The 18,326-nt window shown below is 48.7% G+C and overlaps 2 protein-coding genes across 2 annotated transcripts in view; one reads left to right on the top strand and one right to left on the bottom strand.

The window, feature by feature from the left end:
- The window catches only part of LOC310769052 (membrane-spanning 4-domains subfamily A member 4A-like), a 639,318-nt gene that overhangs the window by 439,251 nt on the left and 181,741 nt on the right, over positions 1-18,326 (top strand). The gene's annotated exons all lie outside the window — the stretch shown is intronic.
- Positions 1-18,326, bottom strand: part of LOC310768100 (uncharacterized protein) — a gene marked incomplete at its 5' end in the record, with an annotated part of 210,707 nt that overhangs the window by 121,971 nt on the left and 70,410 nt on the right. The window lies entirely within an intron of this gene.

The raw sequence follows: 18,326 nt of genomic DNA, 5'->3' as shown, positions 1-18,326 counted from the left end.
TTGTTTTTTTACCCTAAAAATAAAACAAACATTTGCTACTTGTGCAAATGGTGTCCTCTCTAGTTTGGCCCTTATCTGAAGACGACAGTGAGCAAATCCAAGTGCCTCTGCTCTTTCAAAGGGTTTTCTTGCTTTGTTTTAATGTGTAACACTACAAATGAATTGAGCTGCCAACTGGCTAGGGGGGAAAACTCACCTGGATTGCTCCAGTGCGTCTGGATTTTTTAACTGCTGAAGCAAAACATGCTCACCTACTAATTGCTGCAGGTGAAACATTTAAACAAGCAACGGTGCACCCTTCACAGCCCTAGCTGAAATCCTGAAAGTCATTTTCACAACTGACAGATCAGTGTGGGGATAGAGTTTAATTTTGCTTTTGCATTTCCCTGCATCGGTAATTCAAATGCTGATCCTGCAGTGGTCAGAAATGCACAATGGATTTAAAAGCGCCTCTCTGCCATTCTGTCCCTTATTGGCAATTCACTGGCATGGTGATTCATTCTAAAATTAGGCTTTAATCCTGTGTGTACACTTCCTTTCTGGCGGCCACAGCCATGGAGCTCTGCTTCCTCACACCTGTCTCATCAGCAGCTCTGGGGCTTATTTGGACTTCTCCAACACACATGTTAAAGTTACCCTTCTCTGCTGTACTTCTTCTGGCAATGTATATGACTTTACTGACATGCCTGCCATCCTCATCAAATTTATCCTGGGACTAGTGGTCCCTTCCACTTTGCGGTGTCGGGAAGCAAGAGAAAGGCGACTCAGATCTAGTTTCAGAGCTTTGCATCGCCCTCTGAATCTTTTCCAACATCCTCTTGCTGATTCCCTCCATCCTTCCCTTCGAGTTTAGTATCATCCTACTTCCCAACTGTGCAGGGTTATGCATAGCTGAACCTTTGCTGCAAGGCGCTGATACAATCCTGACCAGATTTTATTTTTTATTATGTGTTTTTGTGTTCTCATTTTGCATTTGTATGTTGCGAGCTGCCCTGCGATCTTTGGATGAAGGGTGGTATACAAATGTCAATAATAATAATAATAATAATTTGGCTCTACGAAAGCCCCTGGGTTGTTTGGTTTTTTTTGTTAACGTTTCCCAGAAGGTTCCCCCCCCAAAAAAAGAACAATTCTAAATCTCTTTTACAAAGTGTTGTAGCCCTTCCGCAAACCTCTCCTTAAGCACTTGATCAGCATCCTAATGCCCAGTTCTTTCCAGTTCTTCTATTGGCCTTAAAGTTTCTTGAAGCTGTTGATGCCATCTTGCCCTTTGCCTCGTGTGGCAAAAGCATGTTTCGAGCCAAACCCCCAGCTCCAGCCGTCTTACCTCAAGCAAATTGGTGCCTCCTTGCTTAAAACTGGCAAAGGAAGGGTAACAGCAAACATTTTAGCAGTGCACCCATCTAGGAGAGCAACCACTGACAGATTTTACAAAATGGACCTGCACATGCATGACCCAGAACTGCATGGAAGAACTGACCCAGATTAGGGCTTCACCCAGGATCTGTTTCCTGGCCACTACAAAGCCTAGTCTGCCTCTCCAGTGGGACATGGCGGTAGAATTTTGAAATGTTAGAGGGGACTGAAAATGATTCAGACTGCACGTGTCGGATTATATTTTTGAAACTACCGCTTGCTTGTTTTGTTTTTAAATTAGAAACTAGCACAGCATGGAGTAGCCTGTTCCCTAACACGTGTTGGGGTTTATTTGTGGGGATATTTCCCTAAAACAGTGGTTTTCAACCAATGTGCCATGGAACCCTGAGGTGCCTTGAATGATGTTTGGGGTGCTGTGGGCAACACTGGCCTCTGTCCCTCTTCTTTCCCTCCGTCCTCTGATGCCTTCTCATGTTTCTGCCTCCCAGAGGCTTGCACAGTTGTTTGTTGCAGCATCCCTGGCTACAAACTCCCCAGGCGAATGGTGCCTCTGGGGCTGGCCAGGGGATGCTCGTTGCCAGGAGCTGAGGTGGCCTTGGAGTAAGCAAGCAAGTGGGTGAGGAAGCCCCACCAGCCAGTCTGCCAGCCCTTACTGTTGGAAATGGACAGACAAGTCCCAGGCCCCTGTGGGGCAGTGTCAGGAAGCACCTCTCTTTGGGGGGAGGGGGGCAGCTCAGAGACCAGGGGCGGCAGCAGCGGCTGCCCAGAGGACTGCCAAGGAGAGGGGAGCAGAGGGGAGGGTGTTTGAACACCCACTAGGGAGGGTGTTTGAAAAAGGGTGAGAGGCAGGCAAGGGGTGACATAATTGGGCACCTGAGCAGGGCCAGATTTAGGTTTGATGGGGCCCTAAGCTACTGAAGGTAATGAGGCCCTTTATATGTAGGCACCCTACATATGAAATGAGCAATCCAGTGATATTTTAGGGAGCAGGCTAGCAGGTAGGGTCCTTACATACATCATAAAGGTAAAGGTAAAGGGACCCCTGACCATTAGGTCCAGTTGTGACCGACTCTGGGGTTGCGGCACTCATCTCACTTTATTGGCCGAGGGAGCCGGCGTACAGCTTCCGGGTCATGTGGCCAGCATGACTAAGCCGCTTCTGGAGAACCAGAGCAGCACACGGAAATGCCGTTTACCTTCCCGCCGGAGCGGTACCTACTGCTAGGTTGGCAGGAGCAGGGACTGAGCAACGGGAGCTCACCCCGTCGCGGGGATTCGAACCACCAACCTTCTGATCGGCAAGTCCTAGGCTCTGTGGTTTAACCCACAGCACCACCCACGTCCCACATACATCATAGGAGCCTGCATAACACAAAACACTGTTGCTGTATGTAGGTTTTGTTTTATTTGTTTTTTATCTTATATTTTGGAAATGTACATCCAGGTTTGTTTTTTCTTTAGGTTTTTTTTTGGGGGGGGCCAAGAGAGTGGGGCCCTAAGCTATAGCTTCTTTAGCGTATACGTAAATCCAGGACTGCTCCTGAGCCCACGGGGGTGCCGCAGAAAGAATGCAGTTGGTCCAGGGAGCCGTGGACCCAGAAAGGTTGACAACCTCTGCCTTAAAACATAGGGGGAAGTTTTTTTTCTCTCTGCTCCCTCCCCGGCTCTCAAATAGTACAGCCCATTCCACCGCCACGTTCTGCTCAGATTCTTTTGAGGGCGGCCAGTTCCAAAGGGGGGAAGGGTTTTTTTTTAATCTCCCGCGCAGTCCTTGGGCACGGGGAGCACGTGTCGCTCTGTCATCAGGCGCAGGCACCCTGTCTCCCCCACCCCAAGAAGGCTGCTTTTCGAGATCCGACGGCGGCGTGGCGCCTCCGCTGCCCACTAGAGGGCGTCCCTCCGCCGCTTGGCTCCCAAACCGGGCTGGCCGGCGCGTTGCGTAACTGTGCCTTGGGCCGCTTCCCAGCAAAGCGGAGCCGGAGAGGATCGGCGACGGGAAGATGGAGACGCTGTGGGCGAGCGAGCCGAGATTCCTCTCCTGGGAAGGGAAGGCGGAGAGGGCGCCTCTGCCTTGATTTATGGCGCCATCCAAGGCAGAAAGGCGGCCTTTGCAGCGCGAAAGGCGGGTCCTGCGCTCTCCCCCCTTAGCGCACATTCCCCCCCCCCCCCCGCTGACCCAAGCGCTGTGCCTTTGAGACAGGCAGGAATCCGGCAGGTGCAGCGACCAGATGAGTTTGGGAGTCCCAGGACTGGGGAGACTCGCGCTGTGGGCTTCCTAGAGCCCCTGACTGGCACATTATGGGAAACAGAAGGTTGGACTCTGTGGACATTTGTCCTAGTCCAGGAGAGCGCTTCTTATCTTCTTATGAGGCTTATAAACAGGGGCTGCCGAACATGGCACTCAGCTTTGATGATGACTTGCTGGTTAAGATGATCACTTATATAGTGCCTCAAATTGACTCAAATCACTTATATAGTGCCTCAAATTGACTCAAATCACTTATATAGTGCCTCAAATTGACTTAACTGCTGCCTGGAGACTAAAATAAATATAAAGTGCTATAGAAATGACACGAATAATTATTTTTCTGCACAGCTGTAAGAGGCAGTGGTATATCATCATCAGCGCAGGGCCCTTTGGAGCAGAAGTTCAAGGCCTAGACGCAACCACCAGTGTGCCAGAGCTGGAGGAAGTGAGTTAATACACATTACCAGAAGGGCTTTTCAAATCTCAGAGCTGTTTCAGGCAAAGCAGTGCCTGAGGGAATTTCTCCAGTGCAGCTCCTAAAGGTGACATAGACCCTCTTTGGTGTCCTGCAATCTCAAATTCATGATTTGCACTTCTAAGATCTGCTAGCATTCCTCTGATATGCCCTACAAAATCCCTACTATCTCTGTCTCCACCTCCATGGTTCTGCCCGGACACTGAGGTCCAGCGCCGAGGGCCTTCTGGCGGTTCCCTCATTGCGAGAAGTAAAGCTACAGGGAACCAGGCAGAGGGCCTTCTCGGTAATGGCACCCGCCCTGTGGAACGCTCTCCCACCAGGTGTCAAAGAGAAAAATAACTACCAGACTTTTAGAAGATATCTGAAGGCAGCCCTGTTTAGGGAAGATTTTAATGTTTAATAGGTTATTGTATTTTAGTGTTTTGTTGGAAGCCGCCCAGAGTGGCTGGGGAAACCCAGCCAGATGGGCAGGGTATAAATAATAAATTATTATTATTATTGTTGTTGTTGTTGTTGTTGTTGTTATTAGTTATTATCTGCATCAGGTTCATCCATGGGCAGGGGGCAGCCAACCCCCTCCCAATCAAGTAAGTAAATAAAAATACTTAAGTAGAAATTGTAGAAAGATTTAGACAGATTTTTCTTTTTTTTCTTTTCCCCCCTTTTTTTATAAATAATTTTTATTATTTTCCAATACAAATATACAGTTCTGTCAAATTTTCACAAATTTTCACAAATTTGATTCTTTTTAGACTTCCTTCGACTTCTCTGACAATCATCCATAATTACTTCTCAGTTTACGCATTCCTCTGTTTATATTGCCATTAAACTTCCCTCCCACTCCTATTTGTTTTTAACAATATATCTCTGCTTTCACAGTGCTTCTTGAAATCCCACCAGTGTTGTTTGCACATCACATGTTCTTTTCAGATATTCAACAAATTTCCCCCAGTCCTCGATGAACTTTTGGTCTTGAAAATATCTAATTTCCCCTGTTAATCTGTCCAATTCTGCATAGTCAGTCAGCTACCTGGGGTCAAAAGAAAGTAATTTAAAACAACTGTTGTTGAGACATTTAATTCTGAACCTGCTAAACAGAGTCCAACAGAGGTTGATAATGAGTGGATGTCCTGCCCACCCTCCACATAAATCCTGGGCTTATCTATCTCCCCCTTCTACGCCTTGTGATGGAGTTCCTTTGCACATGTGGGTGAGTCTTGCTTTAGTTGTAATGGAATGATGTCCAGGAAACCTCAGCCAAAACTTTGGGAACAGAAATCGCCTGGCACCAAAGATTTCTGCATGCACTTTCTGCGCCTCTGGGCTTTCCAGAAATACTTTGCATGAACAACCCCCCTGAGATTTGCTCTCAGACAGCAGCAGAGTTACTGCGGGAGAACACAACACCCTGCTTGAGCTGCTGGAATTGAACGCTGAAGAACACAGAGCACCGCTTCCTGCTAGCACAATGGTTGGATTCAAAGGGGCTCCCCCAGACTGGTGTTTCTCCAATGTTATTGCATGATTGCCATCTGAAAGGACAGTCTTCTTGCAACAAAAGTGGGACGAAAATTTACTTGGGAACATTAGTAGTACAGAAAGCTAAGAGGATTTCAGTGGGAAGTTACTACAAGACAGGCACTGATTGGAAATGAAGTGGTACGCCCACCCCCAGAATCTTTTGCAGTATTGAAAGTGGGTTTGTGTATAAATGACCCCGCTACCATTTTATTGAGCACAAATCACCATGAATGCACAATGAAAAGGACAATTAGAGAGGCTCTGAAACGATAAAAAAAACCTCCGGAGAATATTGTGGGTGCAAAAGAGGATAGGACTCCAGTATTTTCACTAGCTGTGTGTACAAGAGGGGAATTGAGGTGGACACTTCTTCTGCACCAACAGCAACTTTCCTCTTTCACATCCAGTCACCCTAAAGTCTGGAGGGATTCTGCAATCTATGCCAAGCATATAACAAAGAGGCTCGATCTCTCTGTGTGGGCCCAGCCTTCTCCCACTACAGGTCTTGGAACGTTGTGACAAGGGCTGCCCAGAGTTTGTGCTAGGTATTTTGTGCCTGCCCTGAGCACAGGTAGCAAACTTCACATTGCATGCCGGAGACCTCCAGCATAGCCAAGGGAGTGGTGAAAACACTGATTTGTCACAAGGGAGAAGCCCCGTCAATTTCAAAATAGACCCAGGATCTTCTATGTGGTTTTAAGTTGTGGAATACAACCCCAAAAACGGTTCAGCCCATCACCATGGTTTCCTTGTAGGAAGAAACACTTGAGCGCTGCTTCCTTTCAGATGGACACAAGCCACCTTGAACATCTCTTGTCTACCCAGCAGAAATCAACCTGGGAGGCCCCTGCCAGCGTGAAAGCAGATGAAAGGAGAGGAAACGGCTATTTAGGGCACAAAACCTTTGTATCCATGTTTTTTAACCAAAGAAAAGATGGGGCAAGTCAAAGGTTGGCTGCACAGCCCATTGGCACACATTTTTAGCTGTGCTGTGAAAATACTGCCGTAACCTTTAAAAAGATGAAAGAGGGCTGTGTTTCAGGCTCCCAGCTGTAGCTCGGTGGCAGAGGATCTGCTGTGTGTGCAGAAGGCCTCAGGTTCAATCCCCGCCATCTCCAGACAGGGCTGGGAGTTGAAAACTCAGGAGAGCCACTGCCAGTCAAATGTGGACAAAAGAGGGACCAATGGTCTGACTTGGTTATAAAAGGCATGTTCCTCTGCTCCTCGGAGCAGGATTGCAAAGGGGCAGGGGAGGCCTCCTGCTTCCTGGAGCATGCCACCCTGCTGAACTCTCGCTGACATCTGTGCAAAAGGCCCCGCAGGAACTGGCACACTGCCAAGGGGGAGCATCACAGGCCATTGCTCTGGCTCAACCGCATGCAGCTGCGCTGGCTCAGGAAAACACCAGTTGAATCACCCCATTCTCCAAGGCTGGAGATGCAAAGCCACCCCTACCCTTCCGAGGGGCTGTGTGTGACTCGGGGACAACATCGGGCAACGCCACGGCCCCTTGCTTTCCTCCAAACTGGCGTTCCTCCTGCCCTCTCCCCCCGATCTGAAGAAGACTCATCTCCCCACCCTGGAACACAGAACACCCTCTTCCTTTTCCTCCATCCTTCTCAAAAGCCACCCAGACAACACGGCTCTCATTAGGCACGGTGGCTGCATCTTCCAGTCAAAGCACACCCAAGGAGGGATTGACGGGGAGGGGAAGCAGTCCTAAGGCTCCGTGCCACCCCCACCCTGTCTTTTCTGGGGTTTTTTTTTTTTTGTCGCTGGCTCCTAGTGCCTCATCTGGAGCCGGAACAAAAGGCCAAGCCCCCTTGCCCTCCCTCCAGGGCTGCCGTTCTCACATCCGAGTCAATGGAGCGCTTGTTCTCCATCGAACTCCCTAACAATGTCCCGTCTGTGCCCAGAGCAGCCGAGAAAGGGGCCTGGGGTTGTTCTCAGAAGTGCCGGGGTCACTGGTGAATTTCAAGTCAGCGGAAATGACAGAGCGAAGGGAAGCTCTCGGGGGGCAGCAGGCAGGCAGGCACCCTCCCGGAGGCCACTGTGGACCCCCCCTCGCCCTCCCCAGGTCTTCATGCTCTGCCACTGGGCTGCAGCCAAGCCCCAAAAGGTGAAGGAGCAAAGGCATCTTGGGAAGCTGATCTGAGCCTATGCCCAAAGGCATCTTTAAGAGCTGCACCTAAGAGAGAATGTATGCTATGAACTGCCCTGAGATAATAAAATAAATTCCTCTAGGTTTAGGAGCATAGCAAACTGCCTTATGCCAAGTCAGATCACTGGTCCACCTAATTCAGTGCTGCAGACACAGACTGGCAGCAGCTCTCTAGGGTCGCTTTTCCCAGCCCGACCTGGAGATGCTGGGGATCGAACCTGGGACTTCCTGCCTGCAAGGCAGATGCTCTGCCAATGAGCTACAACCCACAGCTTGGTTTGGAAAACCACTGGCATAGAACCAGGGTGGCCACTGAATGCCTCATTAAGGCAGGGGCAAAAGAGGACACCGCTGTGAATGGAAACCGAACGTGCTGATCTATATTTGTGGATGCAAATTTAGAATAACCACTGTGATTCAAATAGAAATACAAAACATCTTGCCAAGGTGCAGAAGACTGTGGCCAGGTGATATGTTAGCTGTCCAGGCACTGTGCTAACTCTCAGGGGTGACTTCAAGATCTGTCTTGCTCTCCCTCCTTGGGCTCTTTGATCTTCCGGACAGATTTGGACTGGACAGCCCTTCAAAGGGGAGGCTCGTCATTGCTGCCTTGTCTTACACCAGCCTGATTGGCATGAATACAGCTGCCACTGCCCTTGTGACCCCATGTTGACTCTAGGTTCAGATCCCACTGCTGCAAGAGATGTGTCAAAGAGCCTTCAAAAAGTACCATTTCAGATAAAAAAAGGTTGCGTTAGCCAGGAATGGCAGGGCTCACTGGGTTTGGCTTCCTCCAGAAGTAGATTTATGGCAGTTTGGAATGTATTTACAAGCACATAGGTTCAGCATAGGCACACAGCTTTGATGCTCCTAAAGGTAAAGGGACCCCTGACCATTAGGTCCACTCGCGAACGACTCTGGGGTTGCGGCGCTCATCTCGCTTTATTGGCCAAGGGAGCCTGTGTACAGCTTCCGGGTCATGTGGCCAGCATGGCTAGGTCACTTCTGGTGAACCAGAGCAGTGCATGGAAACGCCGTTTACCTTCCCGCTGGAGCAGTACCTATTTATCTACTTGCACTTTGTGCTTTCGAACTGCTAGGTTGGCAGAATGCTCCTAGGGGGCAGCAAATTCACTCCCTCACCGTATCAGATAGGCAGAGAGGACCATGCACCGGTACCGCAAGATGCTTTCAGTCTATCAGCGAGAGCTCTGCCTTCTCTCTTAAACTGGAGTTTCTCTCACATGGAAAAACACGCCTCCTGCTCTGAAGATAATCACACCTCCACCATCCATTTAAAACACATGTCTTTTCCAAAAGAATCATGGGAACTGTAGTTCAGTAAGAATGTTGAGGGTTGCAGCTCTGTGAGGGGCAAACTAAAGTTCCCAGGATTCTTTGGAGGAAGCCATGGGCTTTGGTTGTGTGGTGTGTACATTTAGTCTTTTCCCCCAGGGCTGGATGCCTCTCCCATTCAAAGCACTCAGGTAAGGACTCAAAACACCCGAGAAAGATGCCCTTCACAAGCATTTTGCTTATTTAGAATGTTTATTCCCTGCCTTCTCTCCTGTAGTTCAAGGAGGCTTACCAAGCAGTAAACTGCAGTGGCAATGAAAAACACACACACCAGCAATAGAAGGAACAAACAGTGATAAAGAAACAGCAGTAAAAAAATAGTTTTAACAGCAGCTGCAGCAAGAAGCGTCTTCGCACATCGTAAAAAGCTAGCGTGAGTCAGAAAGTAAAGAACCAGAGTTGGGATGGGGAATCCTGTGTGGTGGTCCAAGCGATGTTGTTGGACTTTTCATCAGCCCCAGACAGCCTGGCCAATGGTCAGGGATGACTGGAAGCTGCAGCTTGGTAACATTTAAAGGGGTGGAGGTAGGGCAGTGGGACCGGTTCCGCTGCACTGGGCACTGCAGGTGCACTACCAGTGCAGGTGGCACTGTGGTCTAAACCACTGAGCCTCTTGGGCTTGCCAATCAGAAGGTCGGCGGTTTGAATCCCCGTGACAGGGTGAGTTCCCATTGCTCTGTCCCAGCTTCTGCCAACCTAGCAGTTTGAAAGCACACCAGTGCAAGTAGATAAATAGGTACTGCTGCGGCAGGAAGGTAAACGGTGTTTCTGTGTGCTCTGGCACTCGTCATGGTCCTCCGTGAGCCAGTAGCGGTTTAGTCATGTTGTCCACATGACCCAGAAAGCTGTCTGTGGACAAACGCCAGCTCCCTCGGCCTGAAAAGTGATACGAGTGCCTCACCCCATAGCCACCTTTGACTGGACTTAACCGTCCAGGGGTCTCTTACCTTATTACCTTTTTACTACCAGAAGGGCATCCAGATCGATGACCAAAAGATCATAACTCTGAGATACCAATGAGATTGTTAAAGAAAAGGAGCAATTATAACTTTCTCGCTGATGCTTTGAGAAATAATGCCATCCCATTCAGATGGGAACTTCCTGAAGGCATTTCATTTACATACAAAGGGAAGAAACAAAGGTGTTGAGACCTTTCAGAAGCAGAGCAGATAAGTTCAGAGGAAATACAGGAAAGAGCTGGGGGGGGGACTATCACATGGGCAGAACTATCCAGAAGAAACTATCTAGAACTATCCAGAAGAAAGGGAGCAGGAAGAGCAAGAACAGAAGGAACAAGACTCTTAAACATAGAAAACGGATTAAATTCAAATAAGAAATTAAGATGGATTTTTAAAAATTGAGCTGGGATGTATATGGACTAAATAAAGTTACGAGAAATGAAACAAGATGTGTTACTGAAACAAAATTTGGATGCAATATGTTTGCAGAAAACACATTTCGAAACAACATAGATAAACAAAAGGTTGCAACTATGAAGTAGGGAAGAGAAGGGAAGCAAAGAGGTGAGAGGGGTATGCCAAATTTTGGACTTGCACAGAGCACCACTGAAAGTTGAGACCAAAGTCTGCCCCTGCCACAGGTTTCCTACCCAGATTGTTCTTAACTATTGGTTGACTATTTGATTAGCTATTGCTGTGCACACCCTGTTCTCCAAGTGGTGAGAGGCTCCAGGGGTTCCAGCTTTCCTTGGTACAAAGGTCACTGGAGACTATGTGTCTTTAGGATACAATGGTACCTTGGCTCTCAAACTTAATCCGTTCCGGAAGTACGTTCCAAAACCAAAGCGTTCCAAAACCAAGGTGCGGTTTCCCATAGAAAGTAATGCAAAATGGATTAATCCGTTCCAGACTTTTAAAAACAACCCCTTTTAAAAACGTGAATTTCACTATCTAACGAGACCATTGATCCATAAAATGAAAGCAATAAACAATGTATTGCAGTCACACAATCAATCAATCAGTAGGTGAATTGGGTTCCACAGAGTCACAAAAAGAAAACAAAAAGAGCTGCAAAAACAAAAATGCAAAATGCAGCGGTACCTCAGGTTACAAATGCTTCAGGTTACAGACTCCACTAACCCAGAAATAGTACCTCAGGTTAAGAACTTTACCTCAGGATGAGAACAGAAATCGCACGCCAGCGGCGCGGCAGCAGCAGGAGGCCCCATTAGCTAAAGTGTTACCTCAGGTTAAGAACACTTTCAGGTTAAGAACTGACCCTCCGGAATGAATTAAGTTTGTAACCAGAGGTACCAGTGTAAATAGCAAAAACAGACAGACCTCAGTGTAACACTCAAAACGGAAGTGTGGCACTCAAATCAGGAGCGTAACACTCAAAATGGAGCACAATCGGCTTCCGAAAAACGTTCGCCAACCGGAACACTTACTTCTGGGTTTGCAGTGTTTGGGTTCCAAGTTGTTTGAGTGCCAAGGCATTTGAGAACCAAAGTACCACTGTATTTGGTTTTATTTTCGCAAGTTGGACTGGTGAGAACCAGCAGCACCATCCCCATGCAGTTTATGGGGGGGTGATGGATCTGCAGGTAGGAACAAATCCAGAGGAGGGAGGCACGGTAGCCCCAAAGGTATGCATCATTAGTCAGTTTCTTTCCAGGACTCAGCAAGGGGGGGACAGGAGTCCGCCTGCCTCCATGCCATTCTAATTGGCAAGTAAAGCTGATGTTCCCTGCAAGTCTCTAGAGACATCAGGACCTGGCAGCTGTGCCCAGGCCAAACACTTAAGATGCTCTCCGCAGGAATGCACAGCCCTAGCTCCACTGCCAAGGGGTTCATTTGTATGTACATCAGGTACAGTGTGTTCTGGGCTTGGCTTCCCCACCTCTGCTGTTTATATGCTGATCTATACACACAATACAGAGGTGAAGGAAGGTGATCTGAGAAGCAGCCACTGCCCTGGAGGGACAGGCTGTTCTGAGACCATCAATCCTTACAGCGTTCGCTGTTTCCGAGATGAGATCCAGGTCCAGCTGCAACTGTCTTCCCCCCTCCTTCTCTGATCATGTCTTTCTTTAAGGCAGGGTTTCCCAAACTTGGGTCTCCAGCTGTTTTTGGACTACAACTCCCATCATCCATAGCTAGCAGGACCAGCGGTCAAGGATGATGGGAATTGTAGTCCAAACACAGCTGGATAACCAAGTTTGGGAAACACTGCTTTAAGGTAGGGTGCAGGGAACCTTTTATCAGTCCAGGGCCACGTTCCTGCAAAGGGCAATGCCCCAAGGGCAGGTACACCAGTGGTGGATGTGGCCAGGACCCAAAAGTGGGTGGAGCAACAGAGGAGATGCTTGCCTTGGTGTGAAGGGATCTATTCAAGCCATGTAACATTGGGAACTTGCTGCACACCTCTCTCCCCACCTGGGCAATTAAGAGGTGTTTTATCACAGTTCAAGGAACACATTTCAGCCAGGCAGAAGCACCCAAGGAGGAGAGGGAGCACAACCAGCGAGGGGTGCAGCACTGGAAGGGTATACCCTGGAGAGAGCCCTGAGGGATGTAGAAATAGTGTGTGTGTGTGTGTGTGTGTGTGTGTGTGTGTGTGTGTGTGTGTATTTGGCCCATGGGCTTAAAGTTCCCGACACTGTTTTAAAGCACTTTGCAAGGCTCTACACACACTTACAGGAATCAGAAATAAAAGCTTCTCCACATCCCCAGCTCTTTACTGTATATTCGCCCCCTTTTTCATATATAACTTTGTGTCTTCCTGTAAAACTGGCCTTAAAAGCTTCTTTGACTTTAGTGCAATTTCCCTCAGCATCCTCATGATAACAGTCTGAAAGCCCCTGGGAGGGCATCCCAGTTGTCCTTTGGAAAGGTTGGAGTTCCCTCTCCAACGATGAAGAATGAGAGCGCAAGAGAGCGCTCTGATACTAGTCTGATACCAGCAACCCCTTTTCCCTCTGCTATCCATGGTCCTGGCCCATCTTTGGTAAGGCCAAAACAGGTGAGCAGACAACTGGTAAAGAACTTGGAGAAGAAGAGATTGCATCTCAGCCACCTGACATAGCCCCAAGCTGGGCCAAGATTTAGGTCAGCTCTGGTCTAAATATCTCTCTTTGATTTCCCCCCATATTATTCCCAATGAGAGGGGAGATCCATTTGTGATTTCCCCCACCAAAGCCTGGAAATAGACAGAATGATGGAAGTGTTTTTCTCTCTCATTACCTCCACCCCCCTGGCGAGAGCCTAGCAGGCTGTGATCTCAAGGTGGTTCACAAGATAAAAATACTGGATAGAAAAATACAGGATGAAGAGCGTGGTATAAAAATAAAATAACCGTCAGCTCCCAGAGGTTCCTTGTGGCTGGCAGTACCACCAGAGGTTACTTTCTCCAGACCTACCGATCCCCAGAGGTGGATCTGTATGTTGGTACTTGGTAGGTCATCCATAAGCTGCGCTCAGCTTTTTCCCGGTCTGGCCTTTCTGCAGCCTATCATTTCACCAGAGTGTTTACAGAAGCAACAAAATCAACCAAGGGACACAAATTGCGGCCTTATCTGGTTGAATTAGTATGTTACATCTACCTGTACTTCAAAAAGATCTTCCCCTTTGCCTGTGCTGGGCCCAGGGGTAACCTGTGAAATGCAGTCCAGTCCAGAATCCAAAGGTTCCGCTAGGAGTCAGTCCAACAGGGCCAAGGCAGGACACGAGGCAGGAAACCAGGCAAGGACAGGGGCAGGATTTAGCATACAGCAATGTTGCTCCCACAACCTTGGCGGGGTCCGACAGCCTTTTATCTTTGTCGGGGTATCGGCCAGTCCTGATCCCCCGGCAATTCACCTCCCTGTTTCGCCCGAAGGCGAGCACTCCTCCTGCGAGTACTCAGGTCTCTCCTTCTCTCAGACCTTAGTCTCTGCAGCTCAGGAGACATCAGTGGGTTACTAGACCCAGGGGCCACCTCAGCCTCCCGACCAAACTGGTAGTGGAACAGCTGTAAACGATGTAAACAATGGCCCAGCTGAAGGCAACGAGGTAATCCCCGCATCTGGACCAGGGCAGGCTCAGGCCCCTGACTCGGCCCAGCTGGTGTTTGTTGCAGGGGAACCTGTGCAGACTGGGACTCTTCCAGATCAGACCCCAGACTTGGTTCAGGTGATGCCTGAGGCAAAGGATCCGGTGTAGAGTGAGTCTCCTCTGGTTCCGAGTCCGAGTGTGAGTCCCAGGCCATCACAGTGCCAATGAGTACACTCATTGGCCTGGTAGGATCCCCCCTTCCTCCCAGTCCACATCTGTGTCTGTGTGTTTGAGAGAGCCGCCAACATCCAAACTAGCAAGGCAGCCTCAAGCTGCTACAGGTGAATGCATTTGTCTACTGACTTTTGTTGCAAAGCAGCAGAGACTGCGGAGGCCATTCTGGTTCTAGTCTCATTGTTTCAGTGCTTTGTTTAGTTTTTTGATAGGATTGCCTGAGCTGCCCACTGACCCCTCACATCCCACGCAACTGGCGGCTCTGCTAAGGAAGAAACAATGGAGCTGAAAATAATAAGCATTGATGCATCAGCCTTAGCTTTGCTCAGTCCAATTGTTTACCTCTATGTTTACCTCTGACTCAGGAAAGCGGGGGAGGGGACACTGGGAATCTTATGGTCTAGAAGCCTAATTCTGTGCATGTGCTTGTTGGAGATTTCTCCCACTGGTTTCTGAACGTTTCCAGTTTTTCCATGTCAGACTTGTGCCTGTTTCTTCTTTTCTATCCAGACATACAAGTCTACCCTATATAGGCAGCAGCAGCAGATAGCTGGAAGGTAATCTATTTCCCATGTGTCTTACCTCATTCTCTGCTGTTGACCTGAAAGTCACCTTTTCTTCAGCAAAGGAACTTCAGAAGTTTGATTCTATTTGTTTAGGCCTGAATGGAGACAATGGCTTCCTCTCCCACATCAGGGGCTTTAGTTAACCAAGCAAAGCTTAAGAAGGCTGTTGTCATTGCTTATTACTGGTGCTGTAAATGGCTACTTAAATGGCAGGCATTTAAGCTTTGCTTAGGGTTGCCACAGACTGGGTGATTCCCAGTGCCAGCCAGGTATGTGTTTTTATATGTGATTTTATAGCTGCAAAATGCTAGCTGTGTTTATTGTCAGTAATATAGAAGGTGTGGCAGGATTAGATAATATCCAAGTGAGCTTTTTGCAAGGCTTATTCGCATTGGCTCACTGTTAAGATTTAGTTGCATTATCACAGATGACGCTTTGTGTTTCATTGCCATCTGACCTCACTGTTTTCACTTCCTTCCCTCTGCACCCAGGAGGCCTCTGTGTGTTTACAACACTTTATGCATCTGATAAAGGGGATTATAGTCCGTGAACGTGTATGACATAATAGACCACTTTGCCCTTAAGGCTTCACAACACGCCTTGTTGGTTTTGTTGCAACAGACTAATATGGATACTTCAACTTCCAGAGGAGCTTTCATGCAAAACCGCCTGCTTTGATCTAGCAAATTCAGTTCTTGGAAAGCTTCATTACCTCTGTGATTGTATCAGTGCGAAGGTGACGCCGACCTGCACAAAGCCGGAATAGGAAGATCAGATTTCTGCATGAGAGGGTTTTTGGCTGTGCCTGTTTTCCCTCGTGAAGCTGGGAAAGATCGGTGCTATTTAGGGAACTGTTCCACGCTGCGTTTCAAGCCATCTGTGCTTATTCCTACATCTCTGGTTATTTGGGGGATATTAAATGCAACAAGAATGAATGCTCTTAAGTACAGCCCCATCTGCACTATGTATTTATAGCAGAATCATACCACTTTAAACAGACATGGATTTGCCCCCCAAAGAATCTTGGTTTCTTAATGGTGCTGAGAGCTGTTAGGAGACCCCTGTTCTCCTCACAAAGCTACAATTCCCAGAGTTCCCTGGGAAGAGGGATTGACTGTTTAAACCACTCTGGGAACTGTAGATCTGTGAAGGGAATGGGGGTCTCCTAACAAATCTTACCACCCTTAACAAACTACAGTTCCCATGATTCTTTGGTGTCTGTCCCACTGTGTAATAGGGGAATTGCTGCAGCCCTTGGCAAATTTGCTCAGTGGCAAAAGATCTGTCACACAGGCATGTAGCTGGCCCTGGAGAAACAAGGGGAAAGAGGTGGAGGTGAGGGGCTGCGAAAAAGAGGGGGGAAGGGGCACCCTCCCCCCCCTGGCTCTGTCCTGTCCACTGCTGGCATCCCCAGCCCTACAGATGACTCTTTAATGGACCTCTTCTTTAGAAAAATCTGCCTTCGGAGGCACCAGTTTCTGCAGGCCTCACCTTGTTTAACCCAAGGTCTAACTATTACCTGAGGCTGTGCACTGATCCAGCTCCGACCGCTTTTTGCAACAGGACAGGGATTGCACAATGCTCCTGCCTCCTCGAACCATCTCCAGCATCTTGCTTCAAGTCCTCTCTGGCCCAGTCTGGATCTCTGAGGGGGTGGAGCAGCCTCCCCGGAAATCAACAGGACGTGTCAGGGCCCTGTTCCTACGAGGAAACTTTTGGTGATTTGCATGAGCCAAGAATGCTTGATAAGGCCACTGGAGGGTTTTGCCCTTCTACAATGCCCACGGCACAGACAGCTGCCAAGCCTCTTGACGAGGCTGTTTTAAAGACCCTCTTCCTAGGAAGCTGCCTAATACTAGGTCAGGCCATTTGGCCACCCAGGCTGGTTCTGTCCACCCTGACTGGCAGCAGCAGCAGCAGCAGCTTTCCAGGGTTTCACCTGCTGCCAGATTCTTCTAACTGGAAATGTTGTGCATTGAACCTGGGAGCTTCTGCATGCAAAAAAGAGACTCTATTCCAGGCTCAGAATCTGCACTTCACATGCTGGGGCATTTGCAGGGGTTGGTATATCCTGGCAAGGCCTACTAGGGCTGATGCCCTGGCTATCCTGCCTGCTGTGACATTCTGCATGCAAAGCAGGGAGTGCAGAATCTGCAAATCATTTACTGGTCTACCAGTAGAGCCTAGATCTACCTCCTGTCCTCTCCTCCCTTAGCAATGTAGCGAGTAAAAGCAGTGCTTGGCAGATTTAGAGGTGTGACGTGTTCCCAGGGGTCCTTGCACCCATACATTGCAGTGTGGGCTACTTTCACCACTCTAACGCACAGATTCACAAACATTAATACGTCTGGGCTCACTGCTTGAATTGTGGAGTGACAGGTACGTGGAGGTGTTAATCAAATATTACACAACCCTGCTGCCTCCAGCCTTCTAAAAACAGCAGCCAAGACTGCTGCCTCCTCTCTGCAATCTGAGCACTATCTGAGGTGTACTGTTGTAACGCTAAGCAATGTTCACTTAAAAGATGTGCCTTGGGAAACAATTGCAGTTCCTCCCAATAAAGTCGTTTCAGCTGGAAGAGGTTGATTTGGGGATCTAAACTGCATTGGATTCCTGGTGTTCAACACCGGACCCCCCCCCTCAACTAATGCAGCAATTTCCCCTGATAGGCCACCAACGCCTTTGATGATTGCAACAACAGGCAGAAAACCAGCAGATGTAGCTTTCTCCATCACTCCCAACGCTAGGCAGAAAGTGACCCTACTCAACACGGAGAGTCTATCTAGTGAAAATGGCTGAGAAGACTGAGCTGTTAACCAGGGAGCTCCAAATTCAAATCTTACCTTTGCTGAGATAATGAATAGCTGGGATGGGGAACTTGGTGGACTACAACTCCCATCAAACCCTGCTCATTGGCCACGCTGACTAGGGCTGATGGACACTGAAGCCCAATAATTGTTGTTAGGGCAAAAGGTGGTCAGAAGACCTACCAGCAAAAGAGAAAGGAGTACGTCAGGCAGCTGTGAACACCTGTGTGGCAGGCGGAAATCCAACAGATGCAGCGGTCTCTGTCATTATTCAAAACCTGTGGGGAAGTGGAGGAAGAGCTGCAGCCCTCCAGGTGGAGTTGGACACTAAGCCACTTCAAGCCAGCGTTGCCCACTGGCCAGGGGTGATGTCCTAGCTAGCAGGCCACAGGTTCCTCACCCCTGCGAGATACACAGACGCTGCTATGAAAGGCACGGTTGTCTCAAGCCAGAGGAGGACCCCTATTTGAGGGGGTGAGTTGTGAAGGGAAACCGAGCGGGCCTGCCTCGTTTCCTACAAGGGAAGGGAAGGATCGAGGCGCCTCTCCCAACTGGCAGGAGGCTGGAAGCTCCGGGTTGTCTGTTCC

The sequence above is a fragment of the Podarcis filfolensis genome (assembly GCF_964270895.1).
Source record: "Podarcis filfolensis genome assembly, chromosome: 8".
NCBI lineage: Eukaryota > Metazoa > Chordata > Lepidosauria > Squamata > Lacertidae > Podarcis > Podarcis filfolensis.
The sequence above is the reverse complement of the archived record's forward strand: the minus strand, read 5'-3'. Positions and strand labels throughout refer to the sequence as shown.